Source organism: Euprymna scolopes, chromosome 1 (assembly GCF_053919585.1).
Source record: "Euprymna scolopes isolate OS-2025 chromosome 1, ASM5391958v1, whole genome shotgun sequence".
Taxonomy (NCBI): domain Eukaryota; kingdom Metazoa; phylum Mollusca; class Cephalopoda; order Sepiida; family Sepiolidae; genus Euprymna; species Euprymna scolopes.
In genome coordinates, this window is record NC_136482.1 from 83,595,318 (window position 1) to 83,618,626 (window position 23,309).

Here is a 23,309-nt window from a genome sequence, read left to right on the forward strand (position 1 = left end):
ACAGAGTTTTCGATATTTGTTGTCGAGGACCTCGAGTTTCAAAACGATACCAATCTCATGAAAATCCGTCGCCTCTGTCGAAAGTGTTAGGCAGACATACAAACATACATAAATACATGCATACATTTAAACAGACAAGTGAGGTTTTTTTTTATTATAGATGTCAATAAGACGAAAAATATTCAACAAAATACGAGATTGTTTTTTTAAGATTTTGAATGAAAAGTAGACCTAATAAAGCCAGCGACGAATTTGCTTTACAATTGCCGTCAAATTGCGTAAAGAAATCTTATTTAATAGCTTGACAGCCCGATGGAAAAAGCCTGAAAGACAAGCAAACTAATCAGTGTAAATAGACGAGCAAAAATTCAAATCTTCAATAAATAAAAACAGTGAATTCTGGTCGTTTTCTGTGCCCCAGGAAGTGGACCAAAGATGCCGACCGTCGGGAAATGCGTTCGCCTGAGCTGAAATCTAAAAGAAAAGACAGGAAGCGGAAGTTACTTCGCCGCTTTTCTAGCTCTGACATCACACCACGGTTCAATCATTCATGATACTATTTCGCTATTCATAACTGTATTAGTAGTTATGAATAGATTTTCATGAAATAAGTACAACTCTAACCGTTGGTGTAAGAGAAAGAAAGGCAGGTCAACTGTCCACGAAAGCCGAAACAGTGTGCAAATGGTAGCAACTAATATCCAGAAATACACCTTTTGGCAGCGACAGACAGACAGAGAAGAAAGCAAGATCGGATAGAAACTTGATGGATGTGGTTGTCGCTAAGCGAGTTATTGCTGTTGATGTTTTGCAGGAAGCAGGAATTAGAGCTCAGTTGTTCACCTACAATAAATATAATGATACAGTAAAAAGAGACTTGCAACACCTTTTCTGCGTGAAAGAAGTTGTATAAAATAGGACAAATCATCCCCTGCTAGATTGTAGAGTCGATTTTGTAGTCTGCAAAGACAGGAAAGGCTACTCCGAGTTGCAATTACTCTTAATCGTATCTTGATCCATAATGCACGGTTCCATATACAGGGTGAACGATAAATTAGTCGCCCTAAAGAAAACAACACTACAGCTTCATTTTAAAACTTTTATTGAAAAAATACTTGATTATGTAGTAGAGCTGACATCTATTCAAAGTAACAGTCTTCAGCTTCAGTCATCGGCTTCGGAACTGAGAGTATGCCTTTTCCACAAGGACCAGTGGGAGCTTAGAGAATACTCGGCGGGTGGTGGCGATCAGACTGGCTTTGGTAGTGTTGAAGTTCATATTGGTGATGTTCTTTATAAATAACCAAACGAAGTAGTCCAGCTGGTTCAGGTCGGGGAAGGAGGGGGGCTAGTGAGAGAAAGGTACAAAGTCGTAGCACTCCTTCTAATGCCAAGTCTGGGTCTTTTTAAAATTGTGGGCCGGCGCCAAGTCCTGCTTCCACGCCCAGGGTCTGCCAGCGGCCACCTGATTGCACCAGGGGATCCCTACACTCTTCAGCACATCCAGGCACACTTTGGTGTTGATTTTCAAGTCGACTTCAAAGATGTGAGGTGGTATGATGTAGCCTTTACTTGAAACCACACCAAAGGTCATAATCGTGACCGGAAACTTCGGTGAGATATACACTCAAGCGTTGAACCGTCCGCATGTACATTTTGAGGGTGCTGACAACGGTTCTATAGGCATAACTTGGATTGGTAGAAAACATAAATTGTACAACGGCACATCTCTGATCTCGCTCCTTAAACATTGTGTTACTTTCAGACATGATAGAAGGCTCCTATCGCTCTTAGGATTTGTACCCAACTGGCCAACTTATAGATGGTGTGGGCGACAATTTAATCGTTCCACCCTAAATAAGTAATCATGGTTGTTTTCAGACATTTACACGTGACAATGGCTGCATAAAATAGATTTACACGGAGATAAAATGAATTGCAAAAAAAAAAAACAAGCATAATATTTTATGTAGTTTTTGGATGCATCTTTGTCCGTTGGTCTGTCACGGTTTAGTTTGAAATAGCACTTTTATCACTAAAGCACAGATTGAAAGAACAGATCTTAGAAATATCAGTTGATGATCCTTGATGCTTGAGCGTCCAAGCACTTGTTAAAAATGTTTCATAAAATTCTCCCGAAAATGCTGTTATTCTGTCTTTGACTTCTGATCCTCTTTCCCTCCTCAGCATCCTTCATTCTTAAGTGATACATCTTTGAAGAACCAGTACTTTCTATCTCCATTCTAGCATTTAACCTAATCACTGGTTAACGGCGATATCCGCAATAATCAATAATCAATTGAATGCCTGATGCTTACCGCGGTCCATCTTCGGACGTTTAAATGTGATTTGAGCGCTTGTGAGTGAAATTACTTTATATTTCCGTTCGAAAATTGAATAAATCTATTAGTTGGTCTTTCGCTCTTACTGCTTCTGTATTCGGCTTTATTTTCTAACCGTGTTCTGTTTTGTTGTTTATATTTTGATTCCTCTACTCTTGCTGTGATCCAGATTTTCAGGAGACAATTGTCTAGCATTACGTTCATCTGTTGCATAACTTTTTGGTGGTGGAAGAAAGATCTGATTTATAAATATAAGCTATTTACTTTACTATTAAAATTCTCTCTCTCTCTCTCTCTCGTATATATATATATATATATATATATATATATATATATATATATATATATATATATATATACACTAGCAGTCCAGCACGGCTTTGCTCGGGCCCTATGTACTGTTCATAACTTGCTCTATCTCTGAATACTCTTTATGCAAAATTTCAAATGTTTATACCAGAAATTAGCTGAGTAATTTTGTAGAGACCGCAGAGGTCAATTTTTTCTTAATTTTGACCCCAATTTTTACCCCATAACATTTATTTTTGGAGCATAAATCAAATTAAAAAATTTTTGTTGTCCCTATCCAGGTTACCTACATTTAAAATTTCAAGTGTTTAGATCCAAAATTGGAGGAGCTGGGTGGAGTTTTCAAAGGTCAATGCGCTGAACTTTGACCCCTTGACAGCCAAATTTCTGGCTAAATACGCCTTATGTCAAATCTCGAGTCTCTAGACCGAAAATTGACATTTATTTGGTAGAGAAATGTACACACACACACACACACACACACATATATATATATATATATATATATATATATATATATATATATATATATAATCGGCTCATGTCGCATAATGCTAAGAGATAGTTCTCTAAGAGGCCGGGAGATCGAGGTTCAAACTCGGTTGGGTCATACCAAAGACTTGAAAAATGGTACTTGATGCACCCTTTCTAAACACTCAGCATTATAAGAGAAGAATCAAGGGCAAGTTGATTAAAAGAGTGGCGTCTTCTCTACACCTCAGCATAGTAATTAATGAAAAAGGAGCCTTCGGGTCGCCCTCAACTAGTCGGCTACTTAGCTTTTTAGTTATATGTATATTTTTATATAAAACGGACTTTGTGTGTAAGAATGATCTATATGGAACTGAAACGGTCGGGCCTATTTTTTTTATTTAATTTCTGAGAAAGTACTTGATGTGTCTGTGAGTGTTCTTATGTAGATTTTATATTAGAATGCGTCCGATAAGCATCGATGATCGAAAAAAAAAACGATTAAGGAAAAAAGTTTGATTTTGACCAAAGTTAACACTTTTATACAACCTAACATCACAAGTGCATTTGAGATGTTTTATCACCGCACAAGCAGAAAGGCCCAATGTATAAAACCAACAGTAAGTTATCTTATAAGACATGGGTACGTTCGAAATGGATGTTTCTTTTTAGAACAGAATTGAACCATGATACTTGAGATGTGTATGTTTATCATTAATTCATGTGATTACGTAAAAATAATTTCATAAAATCAACAGTTGAAACTTTTGTAAAAAAAATATCAAATTAAATCCAATCCATCAACAAGCACTGAGTGTAAGTGTTTAACTTTTCCAAATGTATATTTCATTTCATTCACTCACTGTAAGAAGAAACTGTAACACAAAAATGTTTCTGTTTAGAGCACAGTTGAATTACCTAGATTGAAGGAAAATAAACTTCTCTCTGATAGTGTTTACATCACTTTTTTTTTCTTTTTTATTTTGCAAGGACATTAATAGTACCTTGCTATTTTCTTTAACTTTAAAGTAGAGCTTAGTAGATTCTTACAAGCTTGGAGTGTTACTATACGAACCCAAATGTTAAAAACCGTTCATTGACAGCAGTAAGTGATCACTGAAATGTGTTCTGCTGCAACGATTTTGCTTCCGTATTTCTTGCATATGTGACTCACACAAATGTATGAAACGGTAAAATATGTGCTGAAGAACATTTATGAGAAAAAAAATGGTTCGGTTGTGCTGACTTTAAGTTAGTGATTTTTTTCTTAGGACAGCAATTTAATTTCACCAAGTATTCATGCTACAGGTACATTACTCAACACTATATTAATAACTGGACCGTGTAAGAGGAATTTGTGCCTTGCAGAACGAAGACCATCAGCAATTCTGTTGTAAACAGAGACAAAATATATTATTTAATTGGAATTCATTATTGAGATGAGTATTATTTATTAATTTTTTTTATTTTATTGCGAACTATTATTCTCATCTTTTCTTAGTTGTTTCACGGCATTTCGGCCAACTATTGACGGCAACAACTACGGAAGGCAGTAATTGCAATGGATGAAGTTAGGAGATTCGTTGTTCCTATCCCGTCGCGGTTACCACCTGATGAAGGCTAGAGGAATAGTTGGCCCAAACATCGTGAAACAACTGAGAAAAGATGAGGATAATAGTCCGCAATAAAATTAAAAAAAAAATTAAGAGACAAAATACTCTTTCTATCGCTTACACATCAGGCTTGACTTGATTAAACAGTTGGCTAAATCTATAGACAATCGTATTGTACTATTTCGGGTATTTGTGCAAGGCCTTTTACATTTTAAACATACAGAAAGAGAAATCTGGCATCTTTTGATGGTTCTCAAATCCATCAGCACATCAGAGTGAAAGCTTAATGAATATTCTATGTGAAAGCATGAAAAGATTTTGTTCTGTTTGTGAAAAACTATTTTTGCAGCAAATATTATGCAGAACTTGCCAACAATGTGTTGGCATTTCAGAAACTTTTGAACGTGTAACATGAGCATCAACATGCCTTTCTTGTGAATTGAGGTTCAGAGAATCTTAGATAAATAAGCGATGAGCAACGAAAAGGCTTCATTCCAACATTAAAGAAGTGGAGATCAGATATCAAGGTCGATTGGATGCAGTCATGACTGACTACTGTTGGATTCTGAAGAGATGTCAGTGAGTATTCAAAGAGTTCGAATTAATGGAAATTAATGTTTTAAATTTTGCACAATGCTGACGTCACGTTCATTTTGCGTGTGTTTATCTTTTACAATATATAATCTTTTATTTACAGGAATCGACATTTGTAACATTGAATTAATTAATTGTGTTAAAAACGTTTTTATCAAAAATATGTCTTGGATAACAAAATGAAGTAATAAGGTAACAGATTGAATCCATTTTGTCAGAAGATCAGATATTTAGCATAAATACTTGACCTGATCGAGATAAACAAATGCCATTTTCGGGTTCAGTGATGCGACATTGTGCTAATCAATCAGAAAAAAATAAAAATTTATTTAAGATTTTGTAACTGTCTAACATAAAATATGCTATAGTTCATCATTCGGTTTGAAAACTTTATCAATGCTTATCATAAAATAAAAGACAATAACCCATATAGTAATACTTAATATATTTTCTGATATTTTGGGATAAGCGTTATCAAATAAAATTTTAATAATAAATATTAGCATTTCTGTTAATCTTTTGCATACATTTTTTGTAGATCAGCCATGGTGATGAGCCAGGAATCGCTGAAATTGATCCTATTGTATTGAACACTTGCTGAGTAAAGTTAATAAAACCAACATGTTGTTTGATAACTACACACGCTAGTATTTTATTCTTGAATCTCAAGAATAATCATGTCGCTGAGGAAGTGGTAATAAAATTACTTTTAATTGTTCTGATTTATAAGCCGGTGTTAATGCGTGTGTCCGACGCCATCTCTCAATACTATGTTTACGTTTGATTTTTTTAGTTAAATTCTTGGACTAAATTTTCTCTGGCCATATTTGCATTCAAAAAGCGAGCTCAAGTTTACTAGTGATAGCACGATTCCTATATTTATCCCGATTTCGATAAAATTGCCAATTCTGATTCTTTTAAATTTCTAAATATTTGGTTATAGAGCTGTTCATTTTTATTTTAAGATTATTGTAAAAATACTGCGAAATTTATGCATAAATTTTCTCAAACGCAAAACAATAGACTGATAAGAGCGTACATTACTCAGTAAAAATGTTCAGAACTATTTTTCTCCAATATTTGCTCGTATTTGATTGAAAATAGTGATTTTGTAAACTCATTGTGAGTTTTTCGTTATATTTTTCACGTGTCCTTTTCCCTTTTCACCCAATCGTGTTTTTCCCTGTGCCATTTTTACTTATGCCGTTCTTATCGTGATCTGTAGATTTTAGTTTTACTGATAGTTTAAAAATAATATTTTATCATTAATAGCAATAGAAAATAAAGTTAACAGAAAATTAAGAATCATTTGGAGGATCTGAAATTAGGCATGAAGTTCTGATACCTAGATTAAATTTCAATTCCCAATTTCAAATAGTCGTCCCAACACTAGTTTACTTCGATTCAATATTGGGTTGATATGACAAACCTTCTCGATATCACATCTTATTGCAGATACTCTATTTTATAATAACATTCGAGTATAGTTCGTGTTCATACTTGTATATTTTATGTTTCTGTAAAGTTAAGATATAATTGTGAAGGTTGCAAAATTCAAATTCTTCTTTAGTTTTTGTAGTGAATGTCAACTGTTTGTTCTTCTAATGTATTATCGGATTTGTTTGCACGTCGCTTAATTTGATTAATTAAGAAATAATTCCACTTTTGTGTTTCTTTTTTTTCTCCGGCTCTTCATCAACTAATTGCATTAAAAGTGTTCATCACGACATCGAATATGTCTACATATAATCTGAAGAATGTATTTAAGTAGCTGACTCTAAAAGCATGTTTTTGGTCCCCAACAAAAGGAAAGTGATCCTGTAAATTCACACTAAACGTTCGTCTGTTTGTCAGTCCGCACGCCTTGGAATTTTTTTAAATTTGTTCAACATTAAACATGATATAAGTAAAAAAAAATTGACAGAACAGATTTTTCGGGAAAACTCAGGTTGCCCCCTAGGGGTGCTTTTGGGGTTTAAATGGCTAAACCTGACACTTTTGTGCTTATTAAAAAGATTTGATGCCTTGGATTTTTATAAAACTTTCTGAAAAGTTGTAACTAACTGATTTCTATATATTTTTTTCTATACTTCGCGATAACTCTTGGGTGTGCTCTTTTAAGGCTAATAAAAACACTCCATTTTTGAGACTATTTTACCATATTTGCCCAAAATTTTCTGTTTGTGTCTATTTAGTAATTTTTCATGGTGCTGAACACAAATTTAAATATGTAAAGGCCTTGGGGACTTTTGGGGCGTAATGGGAGATGGAAATGATGGACTTAATCATTTTTTTTTTTTTTATATGGTGCAGAACTCAAATTTACATATGTTAAGGCTAAAAACTGCACCGTTTGTTCATTTTCACCAGGATTTGACGTCCCCTGGAGACTTTTGGGGCTAAATGCTGAATATAGTAATTTTTATGCCTCATTCACTGTGCATTCACTGGGGGGGGGCATGCATGCTTCACTTGTTGTTTTATGAAACTCTATCCAACAGCTATCGTCTCACAAAAAATTCGATTTTTTCTTATTCATTTTATTTAAAACTCGAAAAAAACTGATATGAAGTTTTATGTATTATTTAATTTTTTTATTTGAATTAGTACTGCTTTCCATAGTTGCTGTTGTCTCACCACGTTTTGGCCAACTACTCCTCTGGTTTGTTTTGGGTAAGATTAAAACCGCTATCTTCATTCAATGCTCACCTGGAACCATAGAAACTCAATGCCTCTATCCACTGTGCCCCGGGCCCTGAAGATCTAAAGAAGGCCAAAGGATAAGTTGGCCGAAATGTGGTGAAACAGTAAGTATGAAGATGAAGATAAGTTTGCCAAAAAAATAAATACTCAAATGATATGAAGTCATTACTCTGAATTCTCGAGCATGTCTGAATTGCACGTGTTGTGAATTTAATAGCCAAAATTAAAATGTAGGTGAATCTTTTACAATTATCTTTATGAAGTAAAGCTATACAGCTTTGTTTTATCTACTTATTAAATTAGAGTTATTAAATTATTGTAGCATTACACTTTGAACCTAATTCATAATAAGTGTAATAGTAGTGAATGCCATTAATAATCAATAAACTTACTGGTGTGTGTTGTCTTTTTAAAATTTTAGGCGGAAAATGAAGACTCCTACATATTGAGGTAAGTACAAGAATATATTTTAATTCTATTTTTTTTTTTTTTTTTTTTTTTTACTAATTCTGATTTTTGGTTTTTTGTAACATTTTCTTAAAAAAATGTCATACAATAGTAAATACCCGAATTGGCAAGAGCCTACCCCAACGTGCGCCATGATTTTTATATTATTTTGATTTGTTTCGAAATTAAGTTTGGCTGCTTGTTCAGATAGAGCCGACGGATCAGTTTCTTTAAATATGTCATTTCAGTTAAAAACACTATTGCTTACTTAATTGTCATGTCGAAAATAATAATTTATCTAAAAATTATGAAAAAGCATTGATTAGAACAACTGCTAAAAAGGTCCATCTCTATAGATTCCACAGGTTTGACGCCATTACGTTGTAATCTAAAATAGGCGTTCCGAATTATTTCCCCTTTGTATAAACTTTACACTATTTAAAACATCTATGAAAAATGCAATTTTCCTCAGTTTTCAATAAAAATTACTTTTAACTGTAAACAACTTTCTACTCGATGAATTTCCGTATATTTTTTTATATATTACTATTTTCGAAATAACAATTAAGTATTGTTTTTTTTGCCTTTTTTGCTTAAAATGACATGTTTAAAGAAATCGATCTGTCGCTCTTATTTTAGCAAGTACCGAAGCTAGTCATCATGTGTGGATTAACTTTATTATTGTTTCTTTATGTATTAACTTTATCATTGTTTTTATGTATTTTAATACTACTAATTTTAAACACTAAATCTTTCTATTGTGGCTTCAGTTTCAGATCTTTCTTTAAAGGTTTCAGTTTCAGGTTGGTCTTTCAATGAATGTTAAACTGTGTCTGCAATTTCTGTAACATATTGTAACATATTGTAAAATACTAAAATACTATCCATTTTTTCAATTGCTTTAATAAAATCAACTTCCGGAATATGACCTGTGCTAGTTAACATAAATGATACAACATTAAATCGACTTGTCTGCTATAATGTTAGCACCGTTCTTTTTCGTGTAATTTAACTTGTTAGTATATTAATTTTGTTTTAAAGCGTAAATATTCTCCTAGATCAATTGCATTTTCGATACAAAAATTATACTAGTAGCTAGAAGGAACGGGCTTAGCATCGTATTTGATGCCATTCTAACCTGATACCTTTTTTTTAAATGATTACAAAACAGGTATCTTCAAATGGACCTTATCTCAGAAAATCTTTCCAGAAAATTTAAATATATATTTATTACTACAAAATAATATATTTAATGTTTTATAAGTTTACAAAACACGTACAGCTGAAATATATGAGAAAATAACACACGAACATAAAAGGGGGAACGAATAATAAAAACGAGTTGTTACGCACACCTATAAAAAGAAAACGGTAAAGAAACTGTGGATAACAATGGAAAAGATAAAAATGAGATAGACAGATAGAACTTGATTTGGACAGCGTTCAGAACACACACAGGAAAAAATATGACGAAATTCATATTAACAATATTCAACAAGGCAGGCACTATTCAACTTGACATGACAACCAAATTAATATTTTCACTTAAAAAAGAACGAGGAATGCTTAAACATTTTATGTTTTGAGAATGTAAGCATATTTTATATCTATTTTAATAATTGTAATTTTCACTTACGGACTTATAACCTAAAGTAGACTGTGGGGCATCTAGGCGTAAACAATATGTTTATTAATATCATATTAGATCATATTAAATAAATGATTAAAAAAAAACAGATTACGTTGCGTTCGGAAATATTAAATTCATAACATTATTCAACGTGGTCCAGGTCTCAAAGGAATGTATTATTTTCTGACCAGATGGTAGGGATGCGTATGAAATATATATCTTTCTATTTTCGTGTATTTTTTATGTGGACTTTTGATTATTTGGGCGGAGATTAGACTTCTAGAAATGTAGCAAGAGTGACACTGAAGAAGTTGAATAAAACGACTGCTAAATCACAAAACCATGTTTGTTTAGCCTAGGCTAGAGATTACAACAGCCGGTATCTTATGAAATATTGGTTTTTAAAGATGATTTTTTAAACTTTAAAGTTCATCTCATACGTCGAAATATAGGGTATGTAATTATGCACGTGTTTTTTTTTCTTTTATCTTAAAGTTAATGAATTTTTACTCTTCTGGTGAATTCAAAGATTGATGAATGATTCTGTGCTGGGAAACAGGTGCTACCAAAAAGTCAACATTTTAACATGCTGAAAGGAATAAACGGCAGGATGAGGAATATCTTTGAATATAGACGTTTAGTTTATATATATATATATATATATATATATATATATATATATATAGATATATATATATATATATATTAGCAGGGGTGCCCGGCGTTGCTCGGGTGTTTGGAGGTGTATGCTGTGCAAAAAAAGCAAAAAAAAAAACAAAATGCGGTCAATTTTTTAAAACTTTGACCCCTATTATGACCCCTTAAAATTTATTGTTTCGGGCTCAAATCACTTTATTAAGTTAGATCCATGTTCAAGGAACCTATATCTAAAATTTCAAGTGTCTAGACCCAAAATTGTCGGAGGAGTTTGGTAGAGTTCTTAAAGGTCAAATCGTTGAAATTTGACCCCTTAACAGCCAAATTTCTGGCTGACACCCGTCACATCGATTTTCCCAAATCTCAGTACCCGGTATTTCAAATTTCGAGTCTATAGACTAAAAATTGACAGAGTTATTGCGTAGGGAAATGTACACAGACAGACAGACACACAGACAGACAGACAGACACGTCCACTTTTATAGATATATAGATATAACTATTACTACTCTTACTATTATTATTATATACCACCCATCTGGTTACCGGCTTCTCTATATTTGTTTACTAAACAGTTGTTTATGATATCTATTAAACTCCTATCAGCAAACCGGACACTATACAATCATGACTAACAAGATCTAATTTAACAATCACCCGATTTATGATGCATAGTAAAATTAAGTGCCATACAAACAGCTCGTTAATGATAAGAGAAATCAATAATTCGCCGTTTTATTTCGTAATCAATTCATTAATTACGAACTTAAATGATAATTTTTAGATGACGAAATATCAATTATGCTTTCAATTTCGGTTTCAGTACGTTTCTGATGAGTTTTTCACGTGTTTATGGATAATTAACGAGACTGGAGAAAAGCGTCATCAGAATCGTCTATATCAATCGAGACATAACATCATATCAAGTAAATAACAATCCTCGGGTGTGTATATATTCTGATTCTGAGACAAAGTAAAGTAAGATTTGTTGCTTATTTGTTGGAGCGGATTTAGCTTGATCAACAAACGTTGCATGATAAATTGTATTAGTATTTCTTTTCGCTATACAATTGTCCAGCTCATCACTAATCGATTTTACTAGTTACTCTGGTCAATATTTTAAACAATTTTTATGATTAAGAAAAATGTAATGGAGTCTAATATCATCCAATGACCATATACTACACTCGACACCCATTATACCTGGTATATTGTTGGCAGGATTCTTTGTTTTGCTTGACCACTTGCTAACATTACGTGTATATTGATTGTAACAACCTTTCACTTTTTCTTAAAAATGACTACGTAATATTTACGAATTGTTTTGCATAGTCCACGACTAATTATTTATCTTACATTGTTTCTTAGGCGTATGCTGCCATCATTTAACTTAATAAAATTAAATAGCATTCACCACATATACTTTAGATAAGACTAGCTGGCCACCTGGCGTTGCCCGGTCGTAAAATCCGCTTAAATATATTTAAATTTATACAGATGCTGTATTTATTATCATAATCAATTCTGTATCAATAATTATACATTACATTATACCTAATATATAGTAATGGTTTCAAAATATTATATCGCCCCTTTTTAAGCGGATCTCATTTAACACCGGGACAAATATACTAATAGTATTTAATAACTAACAAGAAACTAAATAAATGAACTATAAAATAAGACAATCGAAATTAAAAATAAAAGCAATTCGCTCCTTACCACCCTGTACCCACCTTTATGACGAATAAAAAAATATATAAATACACAAAGCCTCAAAGGAAAAGCAAAAGAAAACGACAAAAACAACCGATAGAGAGCGCTTAAGAACATGGCTGAACAACAACATTCGGGCGCCATTATATACAACATACCAGCTGAAATAAAAAAAGACCGTTCGGCGAATGGAACAGATATCCAGAAAAATAAGAAAAAAGAATAACTCTGTCGTGTTCAACATGTGATCTGCATAAATAATGACTTGTTACCAATATATATATATATATATATATATATATATAGTGCTGGCAAAAACAAAGTCCGCGCTTGTAATTTTCTCAAAAACTGCATATTTAAGCTAAATTTAATGTTACTGTTTAAACAACCTATACCTCATTTGATTCGCTTTTTATTCCTCTATAATTTTATCTGTTCATATTTGACTTTTAACTAAAATATTCTAGTGTTCATGTCAATTTAAAAAAAATAACTTCAAATTGAGGAGGTAAAAGGAAAGTCCGCAGCAACAAATTCGCTTCAAACCAGCTTAAATTATCGCCCAGAAGTCAGTTTAAAATATTCACCAACAGGCGACAAAATATCTCTAATCGTAATTGTTGTTGTTCCAAGTTATACAACATAACATTTAGTTCATATGCCACGACTTTATCTTAGTGATCGTCAGGAGCTCATTAATCTCCACCTTTCTGGTTTATCCAATCGAGAAATCGGCCGCAGACTTAAATGTGATGAGAAAACGGTACGAAAGACATTGCAAAAGAACCAAAACACCGGCAGTGTTTGTGATGCTCTTAAATCTGATCGTACTAGAGTTACTTTTAACAGGGAAGACAATGCTATCAAGATCCGCAGCCTAAAATCAGATTTGAAACGGCTCCCCAAATCCAACAACAGTGCAATCTTGTTAAAAAGTGCTCTCTTTCTACTGTCAAGAACAGATTAAAGGAATTTAATTTGCGAGGATATGTTGCAAGACGCAAGCCAATGATTTCTGTAAAGAACAGAAAGCGCCATCTGGACTTCGTCAGATGCAATGAAGATCATGACTCTTCATATTGGTCAAAAATGCTTTTTAGCGACGATAGCAAGTTCAATAGGCTAGGCAGTGATGGTAGGCAGTACGTTCGTAGGAGGAAAGACGAAGAATTTAATCCTAGGTTTTCAGTTGCAATGCTGCAAGGTGGTGGAGGTTCAGTTTTGGTGTGGGGCATTCTTAGTACGAATGGTCCAAGGCCTATAGTTCGCTTGCACGGTCGAATTTATTCGACCAAGTGCATTAATATGTTGACTGAGCATTTTCTATTCTACTTTGGTCGGAATTTGGATGATAATCTTATCTTCATGCAGGGTAATGCTCCCATTCACACAGCTGGCAATGTCACGAGGTTCCTGGAAGAGCATGATATTCTGTGTTTGGATTGGCCTCCACAATCTCCAGACCGCAATCCTATAGAAAACATATAGCAATACATCAAACAACAGCTACCCAATGATAAAATTTCAAATTTGGAAGAACTTTGGACAAAAATGAAAGAAAAGTGGGATGCCGTTTCCCCGGAGAATTTCTGCAATCTTATTTAAGGAGTTCCTAAAAGATGGCAAGCTGTCAAATCGCAGAAGGGTTATGCTACTAAATATTAAATAGTTCATTGTGTTCCTGTTGCATTTGTGTTGCATTAATGTTCTAAAGTTACATTTAAATAACAAGTTTCCATTGTGCGGACTTCCTTTTTGCCGACTGATATATATATATATATATATAATATATATACATATATATATAAGAAATGTATTACTGTGAGTCCAGAATGAGTTTACATATTGTTTCAACTAGAGGAAGATCCTCAAAGAGAGGAGATATCCAACTAGCATCGTCAGAATTCATAGATGGACTCTATGAATTCTGACGATGCTAGTTGGATATTTCCTCTCTTTGAGGATCTTCCTCTAGTTGAAACAATATGTAAACTCATTCTGGACTCACAGTAATCAATTTCTTATATACTGCTCTGGCTACACATTGAGCACTCTAGTCCGGTTTTTTCACCACATAAAACGCTCCAGCCTTAGTCGTTACCGATTGTGCTTTTATCAAATGGATAAGAAATCAGTTTAAAATGAACCGATTATAACTTGTATATTATCGCATGTACAAATAAAAAATACCACGTTTAGTTGACTGCTAAGTTTCATGTTTTTCAATTGTGATCCTTTAGCAGTTATTTTGTATCGGTTTTTTATATATATAAAAAAAAACAATGATCCAGAAAAATTATAATCATTTCATTTAACTAGCGTCGTGCCGATCTGCAACCTTGCATCTCGGTGGAGATGCACTTTGAAAAATGGCGACAGACAGACATAATGAGTTTTATAAATTAGATTATCAGCTAAAATATTGTTACAGATATATGCTGGCATCCATTATATTACATGTCAGCATTATACGTAGAAGAAATTCAGAATTCGGTAGGAATACATGTTATCGTTTCCCTTCATATCTTTTCACTGTTTGGGAAAGGTTTTCTTAAACAGGATATAGGGGTCGCATGAACTATTGTAGATTGACCAGTCAACAAAATTTTCCCTTTTTTTCATTCATACTTTAATTAGTGACGAAAACTACCTTCTCATCTGTCACATGTTGATAAGGACAAAAAATAATCATTACAAATATTATTCAAAATATTCCTCTCCCATTCACATGTTTTTGTTGGTATATATGATGCAAGTGTTCAATCTTCTCATGGACAGCTGATTGTAACTATTTCTTTTTTGCAACGGAGAAGATATTATCTTGTACAATAGCCTCATGACAACAGAACAGATGTTAAATTCCCTTTCTGATGAGGACATTATGGCTGAAGAATGTGTTACATAACCCTCTACCCTCAAAGAACAACGTAATAGTTAGAAATGTGGTATTATGACCGCAGAACTGCTACTACGCTCCCCTCCAAAATTGAGCAATGAAATGTAGCACATTAATCAAAAATATTATAGTAAACTGAATTGAGCATTAAAAGATTATGCAATAGAACAATTAATTGAAGTAATAGTTTCGGTTTCAAATACAGATGCTTAATCTCCATTAGTTTTAGATATCCTGATTTCATTCAAAATATAAAGATTCGCGCTATTTATATGACGTTTTCCTCATTGTGCAGTCAAATTTGATTAATATCTAAAATTAATATGTTAAATAAGTCTTAGACAATTTCGAGTTAGTGTACTATTGTTCATTAAATTAGTGTACTATTGTTCATTAAATTAGTGTACTATTGTTCATTAAAACGTTTTAGCTTATGACCTACTTTAGCAATTTACAGCTTGTCATAAATGCCCATATCATTGTGCTGCAGTTACAATAAACGAATAAACTACTACAGTAAGTACAGTTTCATGCAGTATTATATGACTGCAAATTGTTGTTAACGAAACAGTTCGGACGTTTAAATGACTCTGGCTTAATGCGCCTTACATTTTAATAAGTATCGTTATAACACTTTCGGTCTACCATATTAACAGAAGCTTCATTACCCCAGTTGATTGTAATTTCTTGACTGTGTAACTATTTTTTTAAAATTATTTATTAGTACGATTGGTGCATAAATTAGGTCAAACATGTTTTATATCATTTACCTTTGTTGAAATAAGATTCACGCAAGGTTAGTTTTTTATACAAAGGAGCCACCACTCATCAAGGCCCGGAGGCCACTCGAGGATAAGGGGTAATGAGTGTACGCTAGTCAATGGGATAATATCGTAGTAATCGTTAGTTGTGGAAATTTGGTAAATTTGATTACTTAAGACGACGGTTCATCAAGCAATTGTTATGTTGGACTTAAAGACGACGATATGGTAGTCAGTAGGAAAGCTAACAAACGGACCAGTTCAACAGGCGGGCAGTTTTTAAAAACAAACTTTGTTCATGGAATCCACGTTTAAGTTTATGCAAAGATATAGTGTGGGGGAAATGTATGGCTTGTCCGGGATGACAATAATAAAACAAATTAATTTAAAAAATGAGAAAAAATGAGAAATAAAGCACGATTTGAAAAAGTCAAAGCATTTTTGAGTAAAGAATGGTTTTATTTGCTCTCTCGACATTTCTTGAATACAACAGTTGAAAAATGCAAAGGATCTTAAAAAAATCTTGTATCGACTTGTTAACTAAGGCGACGTACATAAATCATGTGCGACAATAGTGTTTATGAATTTTTGAGATGAGGATTAGTTATTCGTATTATTTGAATTCGTCGGACTACTGTTCTCATCTTGATTATCATTTTAATAACGTTTCGGTCGATGTAACCACCGATCTTCTTCAGTGAAGTAAATAAAGGGTTTCGTTCGAAATTCCGTCCAAATTCCCGAGTTCGACAGAAACATTCTTGAGTTTGACAATATACACCTGAAGAAGGTTAGAAGTCACACCGACCGAAACGTTGTAAAAACGACACTCAATATGAAAACAGTCTGATGAATACAAATAATACGGGAGACAGCAGCCTTTAGAAATGACTGTCATTGGCGCGGGATGTGTTCAAGAAGAAAGTGTGTGTGTGTGTGCGCGCGCGTGCGCATATGCAGAGAGAGAAAGAGAGATAGGGTCTAAAGAAGCTTTGAGTATTTAACAAATAATGCTAATATAAAGTTAAAAAAATAAAAATAAAATATGCAGTTTAAATTCCTGGAAAAACGAACTAAATTGAACATATCGCAGACTTAGCACTTGCATAAAACAACTTTATGCTTGAAAATTCAGTTATACAAGAAAATCCAACTATATAATTGTGGAAAAAGTATACTTAATTTAAATTAAATACAAAATGGGGATCATCAGCTGTAACTGCTTCGAAGATTTAATACATGTAAATACATGTTTCTCTAGTGGAAAAATCACGTACCGAATAAAAAATGTATACATAATCCAGTTATTATTTATATTAATATATAAATTAAAAAAATATACAATAATAAATATATACTAGCATTACAGCCCGGCGTTGCGAGGTGTATGTTGAGCAAAAAAAAGAAAAAGAAACAAGTGGTAATAGGAAGTCAGGCTCGAATCCGTACTGTGAAGGAGGAAAAGAACGGGAAAAAACGTGACGTCTTTGCTGTTACGACCACCGCCAAACCGGAAGTGACGTAGGATTAAATTAAGGCTAGGCAATCGAAAAGAGGGGATGAATTTCAAAAATACTAGCATTTCAGCCCGGTGTTGCCCTGGTGTTTGGATGTGTATGTTGAGCAAAAAAAAAAGGTGGTAGTAGGAATGCAGGCTCGAACCCGTAGCGCAAAGAAGGAAAAGAAGGGGTAAAACTTAACGTTTATGCTGTTACGACTACCGCCAAACGAGAAGCGACATTTTTTTAAAATTAAGGCTAGACAATCTAAAGGAGAGGAGGATAACTTTCAAAAATATCGGCGAAAAAAGTGACCCCCCCTGTAGAAAAGTGCCTAGTTGAAGGGGAAGATATTAATGTTTTTAGCCAATTTTTCGATATTTGTCGTACGAAAGGTAGAACTTAAAAACGACACTGATGCTGGTAAAATCTGTCGCCTCTATTAAAAGTTTAAGGCAGACATGCAAATAGATATACATACATAGATTTGTATATTCGTAACTAAAAATTTTCGACCCAAAAAAAAACAGCTTGCCCTATCTCTGAATACCCTTTATGTAAAATTTCAAATATTTAGACCAGAAATTGTCTGAGCAATTTGGAAGAAACCGCAGAGGTCAATTTTTTTAAAACTTTGACCCCTATTATGACCACTTAAAATTTATTGTTTTGGGCTCAACTCAAGTTATTAAGTTAGATCCATGCCCAAGGAACCTATATCTAAAATTTCAAGTGCGTAGACCCAAAATTGTCGAAGAAGAAGTAGAGTTCTCAAAGGTCAAATTGTTGCACTTTGACCCCTTAATCGCCAAATTTCTGGCCCAAAACCGATCACATCGATTTTCCCAAATCTCAGTACCCTGTATATCAAATTTCCAGTCTGTAGACTTAAAATTGACAGTTATTGCGTAGGGAAATGTACACACACACACACACACACACACACACACACACGTTCACTTTTATAGATATAATAGTATGGGTGGCCGGCGTTGCCCGGGTATTTGGAGGTGTATGTTCAGCAAAAAAAAAACAAAATGCGGTCAATTTTTTTAAACTTTGACCCCTATTATTACCCCTTAGCATTTACTGTTTTGGTCTCAAATCAAATTATTAAGTTAGATCAATGTCCAAGAAACCTATATCTAAAATTTCAAGTGTTTAAACCTAAAATTGTCGGAGGAGTTTGGTAGAGTTCTCAAAGGTCAATTAGTTGAACTTTGACCCATTAACAACCAAATTTCTGGCTGAAAACGGATTACAAATATTTTCCCAAATCTCAGTACTTTGTATATCAAATTTCGAGTCTGTAGACTTAAAATTGCAGAGTTATTGCGTAGAGAAATATACACAGACACACACACAGACACGTTCACTTTTATAGATATATAGATTGCCGAAAAAAGCGACACTTCCCTGTAGAAAAGTGCCAAGTTGAGGATGAAGAAATTAATGTTTCTAGCCAATTTTTCGGTATTTGTCGTCTGAAGGGTCGACCTTAAAAACAATACTGATCTTGTGAAAATCCGTAGCCTCTGTCGAAAGTTTTAGACAGATATGCAAACATACATACATACATACATTTATATATGGTAGCTCAAATTTTCGACCCAAACCGATTAAAAAGCTTGCCTTATCTCTGAATACTCTTTATGTAAAATTTCAAATGTTTAGACCAGAAATTGTCTAAGTAATTTGGTAGAGACTGCAAAGGTCAATTCTTTTTAACTTTGACACCTATTATGACTTCTTAACATTTACTGTTTTGGGCTCAAATCAAGTTATTAAGTTAGATCCATGTCCAACGAAGCTATATCTAAAATTTCAAGTGTTTAGATCCAGAATTATTGGAGGAGTTTGGTAGACTTCTCAAAAGGTCAAATCGTTGAACTTTAACCCATTAACAACCAAATTTCTGGCCGAAAACGGATTACAAATATTTTCCCAAATCTCAGTACCCTATATATCAAATTTCGAGTCTGTAGACTGAAAATTTACAGAGTTATTGTGAAAGGAAATGTACACAGACACACACACACACACACACGAGCAGACAACAGTTTTATAGATATACTAGCATTTCAGTCCGGCGTTGCCCAGGTGTTTGGAGGTGCATGTTGAGCAAAAAAAAAAAAAAGCGTTAAATTTTTTTTAACTTTGACCCCTATTATGACCACTTAAAATTTATTGTTTGGGGCTCAACTCAAGTTAGTAAGTTAGGTCCATGTCCAAGGAACCTATATCTAAAATTTTAAGTTTTTAGATCCAAAATTGTCGGACGAGTTTGGTAGAGTTCTCAAAGGTCAAATCGTTGAACTTTGACCCCTTAACAGCTAGCTTTCTGGCCGAAATCCGATCACATCGTTTTTCCAAATCTCAGTACAATTTCGAGTCTGTAGACTTAAAATTGGGAGAGTTATTCCATAGGGAAATGAACACACACACACGTTTACTTTTATAGATATACTAGTATGGGTGTCCGGCGTTGCCCGGGTATTTGGAGGTGTATGTTGAGCAAAAGAAAAAAAAGAGCGGTCAATATTTTTAACTTTGACCCCTATTATGACCTCTTAACATTTATTCGTTTCGGCTAAAATCAAATTATTAAGTTAGATCCATGTCCAAGAAACCCATATCTAAAATTTCAAGTGTTTAAACCCAAAATTGTCGGAGGAGTTTGGTAGAGATCTCAACGGTCAAATAGTTGAACTTTGACCATTTAATCGCCAAATTTCTGGCAGAAAACCGATCACATCGATTTTCACAAATCTCAGTACACTGTATATCAAATTTCAAGTTTGTAGAGTTATTGCGTACACACACAGACAGATACACAGACACGTTTACTTTTATAGATATATATAGATAGATTGGGCTGGTACAAAAATGTTTTTTTTTTTTTGTTTTTTCAGATATATAGAGGTGAAAACGTCATTATTTCTTCACAAACCTTATCAGTAAATCTATCTATATAATATATCTATAAAAGTGAAAGTGTATGTCTGTGTGTATGTGTCTGTGTACATTTCCATACGGAATAAGTCAATTTTAAGTCTACATACTCGAAATTTGATATACATGGTACTGAGATTTGGGAAAATCGATGTGATCGGTTTTTGGCCAGAAATTTGGCAATTAAGGGGTCAAAGTTTAACAATTTGACTTTTGAGAACTCTACCAAACTCCTCCGACAATTTTTGTTCCAAACACTTGAAATTTTAGATATAGGTTCCTTGGACATGGATCTAACTTTATAACTGGAGTTGAGCCCAAAACAAAAACGTTAAGAGGTCATAATAGGGGTCAACTTAAAAAAATTGACCGTTTTTTGTTTGTTTTTTTTTTTTTGTTTTGTTTTGTTTTGTCTTTTTGCTCAGCATACACCTTGAAACACCCGGGCAACGCCGAACTGAAATGCTAGTATGTCTATAAAAGAGAACGTTTCTGTCTGTCTGTCTGTCTGAATGTTTGTGTACATTTCCCTACGCAATAACTCTTTCAAGTTTTAGTCTACACACTCGAAATCTGATATTCAGGGTACTGAGATTTGGGAAAATCAATGTGATCGGTTTTCGGCCATAAATTTGGATGTTAATGGGTCAAAGTTCAACGATTTAACCTTTTAAAACTCTACCAAACTCCTTCGACAATTTTGGATCTAAACACTTAAAATTTTAGATATAGGTTCCTTGGGCATGGATCTAACTTGATAACTTGATTTGAGCTCAAAACAATAAATGTTAAGTGGTCATAAGTGTCAAAGTTAAAAAAATTTAACTTTTTTTTTTGCTCAGAATACACCTACAAACATTCGGGCAACGCTGGGCACCCATGCTAGTCTATCTATCTATATATCTGTGAAAGTGTCTGTCAGTCTGTCTGTGTGTGATTACATTTCCATACGCAATAACTCTGTCAATTTTTAGTCTACACACTCGAAATTTGATATACAGGGTACTGAGATTTGGGAAAATCGATGTGATCGGTTTTCTGCCAGAAATTTGACGATTAAGGGGTCAAAGTTCAACGGTTTGACTTTTGTGAACTCTACCAAACTCCTCCGACAATTTTGTGTCTAAACACTTGAAATTTGAAACATAGGTTCCTTGGACATGGATTTAACTTTATAATTTTATTTTAGCCTAAAATGATAAATGTTAAGAGGTCATAATAAGGGTAAAGTTTAATAAATTGACTGCTTTTTTTTTTTGCTCAACATACACCTCCAACTCCCCGGGCAACGCCGGGCACCAATGCTAGTATATTAAAATTATAATAATAATAATAATAAAGTGTGATATTATTTAAAGATCTTTTTTGTGGTATGTTTTTAGTATATAAATCATATAGGAATAAAAATACATAAAAAAAAACTTAAGTATTGTTGACACTTAACAGGCAAATATATATATATATATATATATATATATATATATGTTGTTTTGAAAAAAGCAAAACCGACGTAATTTATAAAATTGTGATCAACGTTTCGTCCCTATTGCAGGGGACATCATCAGGATATTAAAAGGAAAAATGCAGAAGAAAACGATCATTTTTTGTTTTGCATGGCTTTTATTTCTTCTTACGAAAAGTAGCACCAAGATATAAGATATAATGATACTAGACGTTATGTCTAATTTTGATTAAAATCCATTACATGATTTTGATTCTAGAAAAAATATGTAAACTTTACAGCTTAAAGGTTCTTTAAAAGGAATAGAAATTCTAGGAAATTTGTTTAATTGTTGTCTAATGACTATGAATCAAATTCAATGCAGATCTGAAATATTCGAATTTTTAAACGGGCGATTGTCCTTTAAAATGCCCTTAATTATTTGAATTTTGTTAATTGATGTATAATACGTATTGCTAAAATTTTCCAATAATCAAAAGTATCTGAATTGGCATAAATAGGTTTTCTTTGTCCCCTTTGCATAAAACTAAATTTAACTAAATATAGTTTACAGTAATCATCCTTACGCTAAGTAGCTTTTTTCAAAAATTATAATAATCGGTTAATTAGTTTAGGAATTAGTTCTAAACATGTAAACATATAAACATGCTATTTTATATTTATATTACATTTTTAATGTTTCAGAGTGGTCTCCTTGCTGTTTCGGTTGCTTGGAGACCTAAGTAGAAAGTGCCAATCAAGAATCCGTTCTTAACAATCAGTCTAACTGGTGAGGGGCCAGGAATTGGTACAGTAACTGTCGAGCTGAGGTACGCCTCCCAGGCCTTGCCACCCAGCTTTCGGATGGGGCAAATGTATTGCTTGTTGCTTAAGGCACATCTACCGGGGAGTGCCGACGGAGATGAGGTAAATTTTGATAAGCAAGAATACCCCTCATTTAAGGGCGCTGACTTGACATCCCCACTTTTCGATTTTGCGTCACATTTTTCTGAGGTGGACAGCAAGTCAGTAGCTGCTTGTTTTCTCTTTTATATAAAACGCGGGGTTACCCGGCGTTGCCCGGATGTTTGGAGGTGTGTATGTAGGAGAGGGTGACCCTGTTTTAATATTAAAAAAAAACACGATGTAAAAAAAAAATGGAAAAACCAAAACAAAGCAAAACAGCGAACAAACGTAAAAAAGGGGGAAAAAGGGTGTAAAAGAGGAAAAAAGTTCAGGTAGAAAGACAGGCTCGAACCCGAAGCATCGAGGCTAAGG